This window comes from Balaenoptera physalus, assembly GCF_965194825.1.
Source record: "Balaenoptera physalus genome assembly, chromosome: 1".
NCBI classification, from domain to species: Eukaryota; Metazoa; Chordata; class Mammalia; order Artiodactyla; family Balaenopteridae; genus Balaenoptera; species Balaenoptera physalus.
The window spans coordinates 56,079,768-56,094,128 of record NC_138882.1 but is presented as its reverse complement, the minus strand read 5'-3'; the positions used below and the strand labels follow the sequence as shown (position 1 = coordinate 56,094,128).

Here is a 14,361-nt window from a genome sequence, read left to right as displayed (position 1 = left end):
GTACTATTTTTCCCTTTTTACAGACGAGATAGGCAACAGAGGCTCCAAAATACACAACCCTAAGCCAGCATCCCAAAGATGGTGATCACAGATCATGGAAGGTAGACCCTCACATTCCTACCCCATCTTCCTCACCCCAACCCAGTGGCTCCCAGTGGCCCATGGCCTACTTCTTCTTTTGTGTTAAGAGTTCAGGGTTCTTGACATTAGACTTTCTCGACAGCAGCTATTCATTTCAAGCTGCATCTTACCCACCCTGGCTCTGTGAGCTGATTACATCTTGGTCAGTGGTGCAGCAAGCAATTGGCATGGCCAAGACATCAGGAGGCCTCAGCATCCACTTGTGAGCTAACCCCAGGCAGGAAACCAAATTCAGTGGCTGATCAGTCAGGAGACGAGAAGTAAGAATTAAACCCCAGAGTTGTGAGTCTGTTTCCATCTTGCCTAGGAAGGGACAGGTCCATTGTGTAAAAGGTTTGATTTAAGGGTATTTAATTTTGTTCTCTCTGATAGAGATGTTTTCAAGGAAGCCTTGCAGCTGCATATCTGATTATCTCAGGGCTTTAACAGCTGCTTCCCACTGTGGGCTTGACTCTTCCTTCCAAGTAAACCACCGTCTTCTTTCTAAGAAGCACAGGGCAAGTTCATTATCTTCTCCCTGCCAGATGGACACATGAGCTTAAAGCAGGTAGCCAGAATCCTGGGTAGGAGGCTCAACCTGCCAGTGGAGCCCCAACTCTCCTCACTTGCCCTGCATTTATGTGTTTTCATCTCACTCCATCCTCACAAGAAGCGTCTGGGAGATAATGAAACTGGGGCTGATAGAAGTTCAATAGCATGTTCCAGGCCAAATTGTTCAAGTCATTCTCACTTCAGTCTTTCCTCGGCCTCCTATTGCAGATGGATCCCCTCCCTCCAAATTCACTCCAAAAGAAAAAAGATGAAGGCTCTCGAGACCCCATCGCAGATTTGGTGAAGGTGTGTGAGCTTGATGTTGCTTTGGCTAACCTCGGTAGTATCATCTCAGATTTGAGCTTGGGAGGAATGTAGTAATGAGGGATTTCTCTATCTGATGTATATTGCCTGAAGCATTTTGCTAACAGCTACCACAGAAGCCACTGCCCAGAGGAACAAGAGGACAAAGGTAGGGAAGGCAAATTCTTTTTTTAAAATCAGGTAAAAGTTCTCTTTATGATCAATTAGAAGGTCTTTAGGATTCCCTGGCATGTTTTGATAGAGGAGGAGGGGGAATGGGAGTGAGTTAGCACCACTGAAAGGGGCAGTAACTTTTATTACTCTCAGTGAAAATTAAGGACTGCTTTCATTATCCAAAAGCAATGAGGGAGCATTTTCACCTGGAGCTACAGTGAGCCGCCCACTGTCCCGAGTCTGTCTGGATGGCAGCACACACACACTCTTCTCACCTGCCAACCTGCTACCCAGCAAGTGTTCACCAAGCAACAACTAAGTGCCTGGCATTGTGCCTCCAGGTGGGGCCTACCTGAGAGTACCAGGCGACCTCACTCCTGCTCTCAACAGGGCTTCAAATCTAGTTAGAGCAAGGTGATTTATGTACAAAGTGATTAGTAACCAATTCAGGAGAGCCTAAAGCTGAGTATTTATGATAAAGATAATAAATGTCATATGATTTAAAGCAGTGAAAGGCCATGAGGAATGAAGTGGTCAGAGGTTTTATGGAGAAATGGGAATTGGCCTAAGCCTTTCAGTGCATGGATTTGGATAAACAGAGAGAGAAGAAAATCCAAGTACAGAGATTAACTTAAGCAAAGAACTAGAGTTCAGAATGAGTATGATGAAACTAATGTAGTTTATTATATTTGTGTTTCAGATGACTATGCAAAGATCAAGTGGATTGATTGCCCATTTAATTCCCCACTGGTTTGTAGAGGAGAATTAAATGCTAAAAGACTGAGTATTGACAAAGGCAGAGTAATCCTTAAAGTGAACATCGACCCTCTATAGGAATGCAGGATGCTTACCTAGATTTGAAGACAACAGTTCTGATGCACCCTCCACTTCTCCCCCAAGGCAAAAAGTCCCTGAAATTACTATGGATATTAGTGATAAAAATAGATACGTAAAACACTTTATATTGGCTCAGACCAATGATCCACTGAGACCAGGATTCAGTCATTGAAAGTGACACCAAATATATTAAAGGAAGCACATTACTGTCTTTTGTGATCTCAATCTCAAAAGGTTAGGGCTAGTACCCTAAACACTCTTTATTTCCTCCTAGTAGCCGATTATGGCTCCATAAAATACAAATTTACCTAAATTATTCTTCAACCAGTTTGTATTTTCTGACAGTAACACCTCTGAGGATAATAGTCTATGTGTTTACCACCCACTATATTAAGTCATAACAATACCCCCTTTCATTTCTCCCAAATTAAGTCTCCTTCAAGCTTCAAGGGATGCCCCTTATTTGTCATATTCCAAGATGCTGTGAACAAATCTATGTTCATATAATTAGAACTTCTCTTGTCTTTCACCTTCCTAAATGGAAGAGTGTTCAACCTATCCTTACATTAAATATTTCTTCTACTTGTTTGTTGATTCTTGTTGATCTCTTCTGGTGCTTTCTTGTCTCCATTTCTTGCTGGTGGTGGTTCTTTATCATCATCATCATCATCATCATCATCATCATCATCATCATCATCCTATCAGATATCTTATTAACTTCATCTGACTCCCTTGGCTGCACCTGTCTCCGAGACCCTCAGCTGCTTGCTCCACCCCAGCTGTCTTTGTGGCAGATGAATTGACCTAAACCAGTTTGGAACCAACCACTTACTGCCTGGGAGTGACAGACTTCCACCTTGGCTAGGGACATACAACCAGGCTAACCCGCTGGACCCCTTGAGTCTTGGCATCTCTTGCAATTTCCATCTCAGATGGAGCAGCACACTTCAGGGTATGAGATCTGGCTTTCTGAGTGGCTACTGCAGGGGCCAGTTGATACAACTCAGAAGCACAGGGGAGTTAACTTCTCTGGTGCAGACTTTGACCAATGAAAAATAGAAGATGGGAAGGAGCCAGGCAGATAAATAATCTCTCCTTCCTCCCTTCCATGGACTGCTCCAGGGTGTGATACAGCTGTGTCCAAAGACTTCCCATTTGGCAGAGCCAAAAATGTGTGCCAAGTGACCTTCTGTGTCTTCTCGCTGGTGTCATGAAGTAGCAGCCATGATGGTAATGCATCATCTCACATCTCTTCTCATTCTTCCCTTTCTCATTCCCCTTCTCCTTACTTTTGTGGTCCTTGCCTTGCAAATAAAGCATCAGAACTTGGTCCTAAGGCCCTGTTTTCTAGAACTTGGTCCTAAAGCCCTGTTTTCTAGGGAATCTGAACTAGAGTAATCATCAAGAATATCACTAATGGTTTATTAAGGATCTAGTGGATTCTGGGCTTTGTGATAGGTTCTAGTGATACCATACCACAAGGAAAAAGACAATGTGATTGGAGATTCAACATATATACAAAAAAAGGTAAATAACATTTTAAAGCTAGCATATGCCCCATGTCAAATAAATAGCATATACAACAAGCATCAAAGGCATTAAGAGTGGTAAACAATCCTTGGAAGCATCAGACAAACCTTGTGCAGGTAGGCCATAATTATGTGGGCAGCAAAGAAAAAAGCTTTAAGTTTTTACGGAAGTTATCTTTCAATTCCCTCATCTAAATCTTCTCTGATATTCTGAAATGTATTTCTACTGGCTTGACATTCTTATATGTGGAAGGCTTTAATGTCGATTGCACACTAAACAAATTTCATTATGGTCTCAATACCTTCTATAAAAATATTAAAATGTAGGGGACTTCCCTGGTGGCACAGTGGTTAAGAATCCACCTGCCAATGCAGGGGACACGGGTTCAAGACCTGGTCCGGGAAGATCCCACATGCCGCGGAGCAACTAAGCCCGTGCGCCACAACTACTGAGCCTGCACTCTAGAGCCCATGAGCCACAACCACTGAGCCCACGTGCCACAACTACTGAAGCCTGCGTGCCTAGAGCCCATGCTTTGCAACAAGAGAAGCCACGGCAATGAGAAGCCCGCGCACCACAATGAAGAGTAGCCCCCGCTCACCGCAACTAGAGAAAGCCCGTGTGCAGCAACGAAGACCCAAGGCAGCCAAATAAAGAAATTAATGAATTAATTAATTTAAAAAAATTAAAATGTTAAATTAAAAATTTTGAAGTGGCTTTTTGTAGAAGACCCCACGGTTAATGCTTTTTATTTCAAGAAACACCCATTTATCGTCTCCCTGATATCTAAGCCTATTTTTCACCCATGTCATAGTGTTTTCTGCCATTCTGCCCACACCCAATGCCTTCCCCACAATCAAACATCTTTGGCACATCTGACTCACTGCATCTGGGTCTGAAACCCAAGATCCTAACCATCATACTGTCCTTCAACTCTGGATATGACTTTGTATCCATTCAATGACCCTCTCTTTATAATCACTTCACCTCTTTCTTGCAGTAGAAGGAATCTGAGTGCCCAGAGGCCCCTTCTGCATATCCCTGGGGCATCCCTGACAGTTACCCAGGCAATCCAGTAAATCAGGTTGCTCACACAAGAGCCATCCGACATATTTGGCCCCCAGTTTTACAATTCCACTCTCAAGTTCTTTCAAAGCTATGGATGGATGGAGCCCATTTTGATGATTTATTTAAACAGTTTGTCAGGTCAACCACATCCTGTACGCATATGATCCAAAACATAAATGTTTGCTGTAGTTGTAATTTTTCACGTCAACTTATGCACCAACAGAAAATGACCTTTATTCCAGAGAGATGCAATTTCTTTACAAATAGTGACTCGTAATGCCCTGGTGAAGCAATCATCAAGTTCTAATAAAAAAATATAATAATACAAATGTAACATTTAATTGAACAGCAAAAATGGTTTAGTGGCCTTCAGCATTTATTAGTTGCAGCCCTACACAAGAATTTAAGGTTATTCACATAGTATTTTGCCATTAGATGAATTTGAGCAAATAATACAATCCTGAAGAGGAGTCATAACTTGGAAGTACAGCATAAAAAGAAAACAAAAAAGGTATCCATTTCTGCCTTTGTACAAGCCTCTCCAGAGATTCTTGAATCTGTAAGTTATACTCACCCCAAATTTTCTTATTATGCACAATAGGAATTCTATGCCTGGGATTGGCCTTTCCAAATTCAAAAACTGCAAACCACATTTAACGTTTGCTTAATTGAATCAAAATTCTAAAAGTCAAATATTATTAGAGAGTTAAATTTTTGCCCTCAGATTATCACATATTGCTTTCAAAAGTCAAATAAGTTACTTTTAAAAGGCCTGCAAACTGGAAAACATTATTTTCCTTAGTTTGGGGAACTCACAGTACCACAGCTATTTTTGAAGTTGGTACGTGTCTGTTTGTACGTGTATGCACAAAATACAAGATCTTATAAGCAACTCTGAATTAAAATCTAGAAGAAACATGTGTAAAAAAATGACTCTTCTCTTTCCTCTGTGATTTCAACTGTATGTTTATACTCTTTAGGTATTAGACAAGAATCAAAAGGACCCTTTTGGGCACTGAGGGAAAGAGTCATTTAATTTTATAGAATGGATTGAAGAGAAACTGGAGAAGTGGGTAGAACTAGCAACCCAACGCAGTAAAGTCTGGATCAGCCACTGACCTTAGGACCTAGCACTCACTTGTCTCTGCTCTGAATATAATATAAAGGTTGGGGCTTCCCTTGTGGCGCAGTGGTTGAGAATCTGCCTGCCAATGCAGGGAACACGGGTTCGAGCCCTGGTCTGGGAAGATCCCACATGCCGCGGAGCAACTAGGCCCGTGAGCCACAACTACTGAGCCTGCGCATCTGGAGCCTGTGCTCCGCAACAAGAGAGGCCGCGATAGTGAGAGGCACGCGCACTGCGATAAAGAGTGGCCCCTGCTCGCCGCAACTAGAGAAAGCCCTGGCACAGAAACGAAGACCCAACACAGCCAAAAATAAATAAATAAATAAAAATAAAAAATAAAATAAAATAAAATAAAGGTTGGAATTTCCCGTCAGCATGAAACAGGAATATGATAAACAGTCAAAAAAGAAGTGTGAATGTAAGAACAGAGAAAGAATCAGCCCCTGTTTGTCAAAAGTGCAAAACGAGCTCCAAGGAAAGATGGTGCCACTATCAGGCTTTAAGACCAGTAGATGAAGATGCCTCATTTCACCAGATGATAGGATTAATCTTACTGGGGAAACAAAATAATGAGTAAGCTTCAGGAAATACTAAAAATCCCAGTAGGCACGTGTAAGGGATGAGGGTATAATTTCCAGGGCTGTATAATCATTGAGTTCACAGAACAAGTTGGTCTGAATTCCACGGGAGAAATTTACATCCTGGATGTTGGGGACCAGACATGAATGAAAGAGATAATTGTAGCTTCAACATCAAATTAAAAATCAGTTTAAAGACAGGCAAATAGGTTAGGGAGATGAAACATACAGAAATAAGACTGGAGAGCAGCTTTTGTAGGATCTGAGGATCCCAGCAGACAAAGAAGCAGGTTGTTGGAAAGGATCTATGCTGCTTTGTCCCAAGGTCATAAGAGCTTGTGAACAGACAGTCTCATTCATGGCTAAACCTTACTTTGCAAACTCATCTACTTTTTCGAATTCATTTGACTGTTTCTCTTTCTAACATTTCCTCTTATTGAAGTTCCTTTTTCAAAATAGTAATCTTGCCATGGTTAACAAAGAAGACCAGGGCTAAATCTTGCCAGATAGGATGGTTTATGTAACCCTGGTGATAAGGTTAGGATATCCCTCCAGAATAACCGGCAGGCCCACCCTCCCACCCAGCCCTGTCAATAAGGAGACTTTTAATGAGCAGCACAAAAGCAAAATGGTCCTTGTCCTCCGGAAGATGACTGCTTGGCAGGGAAAATGGCATGCACGCACATAATGTCTACACTCTTAAAATTGCCCCTGCAGGACTTACTTGCTAATGATTTAGGGCCAGGAAAATATCATGTGTCACCTCCCCACTTCGAAGCATTACTCTGCAGGTCACCAGATGCTGCCCTGTCACTTGCATTGAGGTCCCTGAGATGGGAGCTGGTTTTCTGCACCGTCCAGAGTTAGCCTGGGTGAGGGCCACGCCCTTCAGGTAGTGCTCTAAAACTCCAAGATGCAGCTCATTAGGGATCCTAGCTCGCTAAGGGCCATCACACACTGTCAAGGGTAATTAAATCAGGGATTAGTGTCACCCAGAGAGTTTGGCACGAGCCCGGTCCATGTTAAAGTGTTTGACACTGAGTGGTGAAGGCAGACCAGGTTACTGCTAGGTCCTAGCATGGAGCCTCCTCTCTGAGGCTTGCAGGGGCTGGCAGTTAGGTCCCTTGAGCAGACAAAAGCTACATATTTTAGTTTTCCTTGAATGTTTTTTCTCTACTCTGAGCCCCATTTTGCACTTAGTGGATTTTTTTAGTCAAAGTACATGACACAGTTCACTCTTCAGATCCTATTAAAAAACACCTTCCCCTCAATTCACCAGAAGTTGTTCTTGTCCATCCTCTTAGATGGATGGAGCTGCCTGAGTGGTCCTTGGTGTCTGCTAACTCGCTATCTGCCTCGGATACAGTGAAATGTGCCTCTCACATACCTCTTGTGGAAGTATAAATTAATGCAACCTTTCTGGAAAGCAATTTGGTAATATGTTCCAAGAACTTTAAAAATGCTCATATCCTTTTGACCGAGTGTATAATTACACTTCTGGGAAACCGTCAGAAGAAAATCATTAGAAGTACAAAAGAAGTTTATTATACCAAGCACGTTAACTGCAGCATTATGTTTAAAAGCAAACAAATTGGAAATGTGAATACCATTCAGTAGAAAACCGAACATCCATATGGTTAGAATATCATCGTTCATTTTATTCAACAAACATTTATTTGCTAGGCACTGAGAATTTAATAGTAAACCATTTATATCCATCCACTGCATTCTCAGAATTTCTAAAGTTAGTATTTTTAGATTTTGATAATATAGGCTTTGTTTAAAGTTTCAAATGAAAACCCAAGATTTTAAATTATGTGTACAATAGTATTTCAAGTAGGTAAAAACTATGCTTAAAAAGAAGGAACTATATCTCCATGTCAACAGGGTTACCTGGTTGATGAGGTTACGAGCAATTTTTCTTCTATATGCTTTTCTGTTTTTTTCTGACACAAATGCTGTGAACATATATTACCTTTATAATTGAAGGAGGTAGGGAGAGTATTGCATTTCTAAAAGCATGCAAACAAACAAAGATAAATAAAAATATCCAGCTCCTTTCCCTCATGAGTAGGAAATATGATTCTTACCTTGGCTAAGAAGACTCACTTCTTTCAGGCTAAAAATTACTATCTTCCATTTGGATTTAATCATCACCAAGGAGAGATGATCAAGGAGCAAATGAAGTCACCAAAGAAGTATGGTGACAGTCTGCTTTCCCCATCCTGCAGCTTTATTCACATGGCTTTGTGATTCTGGGGCTGAATCCCTACATGCCTCCTGCTGACCCCAAAATCTCCTAAGCTCATTCATCAGAAGGGAAGTGCAGGTATACAAGCAACAGGGGTTCAGTTCCTCATTAAGATCATACTTTCAACAAAAGATTCAAAATAAGAGGCTGGAAGCAATAATCAAGAATTTCACCAAGGCCCAAGTATAAGCTGGGGTACAGCTGGGTCCCTGGACTCCAAAGGCCCTGATGGAAAAAACAAAGCTAATGTAACTCCTCTCTGCAAACCACCCAGTACCCTGCCTTGGTATCTGTTCTGGCACTTGCTGAACGAACTGCCTGTGTTTAACAGGTGTAACTGCTACAATGCCAACAAAGCTGTTCATTGTAAGACCTGGAATTGCATATGTTCGCTTCTGCAGATTCCAAGTAGGATTATAGGTGTTAAAGGATATTTATACCCAGAGTGAGAAGGGGTAAAAAGATGAGGGAGATGTTCTAGTGTTGGTATTCTCTCTCTATGTGTCACCTGGCTTGGGGCAGATTCTCCAGCAATAGAATCCTTTCAGGTTAGTTCATAAAGCACAGTTGATCACACAGTCTACTCTGAAAGATCGCTTTTAGAGTGGCCCTAATATCCTAGAGTCAGGAACGCATGTACCCATCCTATTGAATCTTGTTTTTAATCATGTACATCACCTTAGTTGTCCAACTGTGGTATCTGCATGGATACCTCAGTAATTGACCTAAGTAATACTCAGAAGAAAAAGAGCTATTCGTCAACAATTATGTGCTAGGCAGTTTACAGTTTCTAAACTTCCCCACCGTCCAAAGAAAACCTAGGCTCAGAGAAGTTAAGTAACTGGATAGCTGTCACCCATAGATAGAATTCAAAAGAGGGTCTGTCTGGATACAAAGCCCAAGCTCTTCTCTGTCCACAAAATTCTGTCACCTCAAAAAATATTAGTTTGTTTTTTGAGACTGAAACATTTCTCCTCTACCTAACAGAACGCATGGTACAAAATCCACGTGCTGTGTAAGCATGAATGCCCAATAATCCGAATAGCTCATCATCGCCTCTTTCTTCCCTCTAACTGGTGACAGGAAAGTAAGGATAGAGATGGTCAAGGCAAAATGGTGGGAAAGGAACAGGGCTATCTCTTGTGATTAATATTACTTGCACATTGAATACCGTCAGGACAAAGATGAAAGCCATTATTCTATCTGCAGTCCAGCTAATGTAAAGACTTAAATATCTAACGGTAATTTGTAGGTAAGCATTTCTAGTTCTCCAAATGGATGAGTTCACAGGTTAGCCCTGTAAAGGTCTAGTCTATTTTTATTTTTGAGGTGGGGAAAGTGAGACACAAGAATGTGACCAATTCTCTACAGACTACACACTTCTGAAAGCAGCATGAGGGTAAGGAATAGGTCCATTTGCTTTAGTTTATACACTAATTTATTCATATATTGATTTATTCAACACTTATCCTAAGTACCTGCTATGTACCAGATGCTAGAGGGACAAAATCATCTGTATCTAGGACGGTGCTGAGCCCGCTGTAGCCAGCCAGGGAATGTGCCTTGAAAGCATTTATTGATTACAGATAAGAGTAGCAGAAATGAGGGCACCAATGTCTGGATCCACAAATTCCAATCTATTGCTCTAACACCTTCAAAATTCATCATTCCGTGTATGTAGCTGGCCTCTATGCTTCCAAGGAGCACTGAGATCCTCAGATTAGTAATGGATTGCAAACATAAGAATGTCATTTCATCAACACTAAATGGGTTACATTTTCATTTCACTGAGTGCCTTCTTGCTTCTGAAACGTGGGCCCGGGAAAGCAGTTGCACCTCTCTGACCTCTGCACCTCTCATTAGCCACTCCTGCTCCATCTCATGGGTCTAATCAGCTCTTACAGTTCTGATCTTGTTAGAGAACACTGGTCTCCCACCCCTGAAGTCCTGCCTAATTCACTACTGGGAGCAACCTCACTGGAGTTGAGAATTACCAGGTGTCTAGATTCCAAGCAGATAACCTGCTTCTGTTCCTGATGTGGGTCCTCTCCCCACCAACCCAAGGACTGAATTTAGGTCAACACTAAATTGCTATGTTTCAGTCTTACTATTATTCAAAATGGAATAAGAAGAGCTACCCTCCTTAATACTTCAAAGGGGCACAAAGGGAATTTATGGTCTGATGTCTGCAAAAATCCTCAAAGAAAAATCCCGTGAAAAACAATGGATTTTTATTGCTTAAAATATTGATTTATTTCCCTCAAGTGTTAAAAATGGCTTCACTGGATGCTACTATAGAATGCAAAGAAGAAGTGTCAAGAATGCATACAGGAGGGAGAGGAAACTTTAACAATAATGACCATCCTATGAGAAGAGGTGGAATCATTATTTTCAAATGAGTTGTGAGAAATGTCTTAGGAATTCCCAGAGGGATGTCCAAAGCTAACCATAGTGGTTTGTTATAACAATGACCTGAAAAGCAACAAGATGCCAGGGAAGACATTATAGAAGATGAATAATGAAGAGGTTCAAGTGAATGAAGGCGCAGGTCTCCTCTCTCCTTCCTTCCCTTCTCTCGCCACCCTCCAATGCAATATTAATAGAAGCGCCTTCCCTGGCATCCTAAGAGAACCTTTGCTGCATGCAGAGGGGCAGGTAGTTGTGCTTACTGCCACAAGAGGCTGCTTTCGCTATGTTGCCTGGGTCTCAGCAGCAAGAAATGCCAGTTCACATTAAGCTCTGTGCATCTCATCACATCAGTAGTGGCCGAGCCAGCATGATGGGTGCCGGGATTCATTTGCGACCAAGGTTAGAGCCCATCTCAAAGAGGTATGCTCACCAAATGAAAATGGCACCTGTTTATCCTGCCAGTAGCCCATCATCAATCTTCTGCCCATCCAGCCCTGCTTCCTGCATCCCCCAGATTCGTTCCCGAGAGGCAGGAGGCAATAGGAAAAAGGATATGAGCAGTGGTGACCATCAGCATCCAAATGACAGAGGCTTGGAGGAAATTACATCTCAGCTACAGCAGAATTCACAGCGACCACAGCCCACTTGTTTCTAAAAAGAGCAATCCAAGACCCAGCAACAGTAGGTGATTTGCCAAAGACTGAGCAGTGATGCCAGAGTGGGGAAGGCGTGGGAACTGGGCTGGGCACAGACATCTGGTCACTACACTCTGTCCGTGCCTGCCCTAGAGACTCCAGGCCTCACTTTCATCATCTGTGAAATATAGGTTCAGTGGGACTCAGTAACCTTCAAAATACTTTCTGGCTTTACCATTCTAAAAACCTTGTCACTCCAAGTGTGCCCATGGTCCAGCAGCACCCATATGTATAGTATATATAACTGTAGCTTGTTAGAAATGGGACATCTTGGTCCCCACCCCAGAAGCACTTAAAGATGCTCTGCATTTTAACAATACCTCCAGGGGATTCATGTGCACATTAAAGTTTTACAAGCATGGTTCTAGAATATTTTGTCACAGGCTTATAGACAGTCTTCCATCCTAACTTGAGAATTATAAAAGAAAGCAAAACAAATGCCAGACTAGATGACCTGTCTTCTTATAAAGTATCACTGTGGCCCATTAATAGGACCTGACACTGTGCTAAAATTTGTCATCAAATTAAATCCCATCCCACTCCAGGTTTTTGTTCACTGTTTCACTCACAGCAGGCACCCCATGCCTCAGAAGTCATTGCTGCAGTCCTTGTGGCTATTCTCAGGTGGAGTGTCCTCTTTTGAACATATCTCAGCTGGCTTGCTTGAGGGTCTTTAGTCTTCATGCATTTGGTTAAGAATCTCAATAGAACAGCCTTTAGACATGTCAAAGTTATTATACGGAACATCAAACGGTGCTTTTAGGCAGGCCTCCCTTTCTGGATGCAATTACAAAATTGTAACATGACTAAATTTGAAGTAATAGTGGCTCTGTTTACCAACACAGGGGTTAGTCAGTCCAACAATAATAAATAATTCCTCTCTTTCTTGTTATGTAGTCCTATGCTGCATGCTATTCACATGGAAATGGACATATTTGGTTCCTGCACTTGCAGAATTAAAAATGGTTATATGAGGGTTTCTAAATGCCAGCACTATTGACATTTTGGACCTCATAATTCTTTGTTGCAGGAGTTGCCCTGTACGTTGGAGGAAATTTAGCAGCATCTCTGGCCTGTAACCACCAGATGCCTGTAGCAGTCGTCATTCAGCTGTGGCATCCAGAATGCCTCCAGACATTGCCAAATGTTCCTTGGGGAGGGGGGATAAAATCACCCCTGGTTGAGAACCACTGAACTAGAAAAAACTAATCAGGAAAGTGTAAGGAAGAAGTCTATAAGGATGTGATTGGAAATAGCACAACACAAACGCTGAGCTATTATATTAATGGGAATTAAACAAAGAGGTATTAATAACACATGCAAGTCAAAGGGCTGGCGAAGACAGGAGGAAGAATCAAGAGAGATACATGATTCAGAAAGGAGAAACCAAGGGGAACAGGCTACCTCTAATTCCAGCAAATACCCATAGTAAAGAGCAGAGGTCCTGATCACAGGCTGTTTCTAAGCCATAGACATTATTAACAAAGACGGAAATAGTTTAAGAGACAAAGAAAAAAGTTCAAGGATGTCAGACAAGAAGGGTTGTTACAGTATGAAAATATCACTTTGAAGTATTAATTCTCAGATGCAGGTCTGCTGCACACAGATTCATAAAATCTATAGCTGGAATGGGCATTAGATTCACCTCCTCCAATGCCATCATTCTGCACATAACCCAGAGAGGCAAATGCACTTGTCCAAGGTTACTATTACCTCGAGACAGAGCTGGAACACTTGTCTGTGAAGGCGCAGGGTTGGTGTTAACTGTCTCTGGTTGCCCGGCACCCAGAGCTGGGCCTGGAGAATACTGAGGACCAAGGATGGCTGTATCGTCAAAGTAAACCTGGATCTCCTGCCCCACAGCCTAATACCCTTCCTACCATGCCACTCTACCTGTTGGGATTTATGAGGATTTTTAGAGTGTGGAAAGTCTGCTAATGAAATGCTAACTAAAATAGCATCTAGTGTATTAGAAAACATAAAATGTGCATCTATGGGTCTTCCAACAGAAAATGATAAGGATAGGATTTAGAATGAGGTTAAGATACCTCACTCAGGGGAGGGAGGAGATGCCTTCCAGGGTACAATGGCAGGGAATAGAACCCCCTGAGGCTGGAAGGGGCCTGCAGTACCAGTACTCACTTCTCTGTCTAGTCCCTGCCAGCTACCAGAACAAGCTCCAGAACCCAGCTCAGGTCAACTCTTCCCAGGAGAAAAGGAAACAGAGCCATGGGGAAAGAAGAGATGCTTCTTCTGAACAAACATATCCTATCACCTTAAAAATGCTAAATTTTGGTTTATGCTCAAGGTCAACCTTGGAGCTGGCATATTGGGATTGAAGAATTCTCCTTCTCTAGACAACCTCTCTGCTTGCTAATGTGGGAGATCTCTTATCATGGGACAAAGTTTCTTATACCATCATAAACTGAAAACGCTTAAAATATAACTGCTGGTTGGGGTAACACATTGGCTAAAACCTATTCACATTCAAGTACAATCAGTTAATCAAAGAGCATTAATTGTATCAGATCCTTCACAGTTTGTGTGGTGGGGTGGAGGCAAACTCATCGAGGAGTCTCTGGTTGTGGAGGAGGGGAAGGAGGAAGGAAAGCTTAGAAAGAGGCTGTGGATCCAGATATATTCAGAACACTAGGTCATTTTACTGAGCCAACATGCCTCCCTCTTCAACTGGAATGGGACAAATAGCTGTATCCTGAG

The 14,361-nt window shown here is 42.1% G+C and overlaps 1 protein-coding gene and 1 pseudogene across 2 annotated transcripts in view; both read right to left on the bottom strand.

The window, feature by feature from the left end:
- The window catches only part of LOC309638446 (casein kinase I pseudogene), a 40,726-nt pseudogene extending 36,099 nt beyond the window's left edge, over nt 1-4,627 (bottom strand). Inside the window, exon 1 of the transcript in view lies at nt 4,580-4,627. The product of the transcript in view is annotated as a casein kinase I pseudogene (transcript). The remainder of the gene's footprint in view (nt 1-4,579) is intronic.
- Nucleotides 1-14,361, bottom strand: part of ASTN1 (astrotactin 1) — a 328,474-nt gene that overhangs the window by 273,930 nt on the left and 40,183 nt on the right. The gene's annotated exons all lie outside the window — the stretch shown is intronic.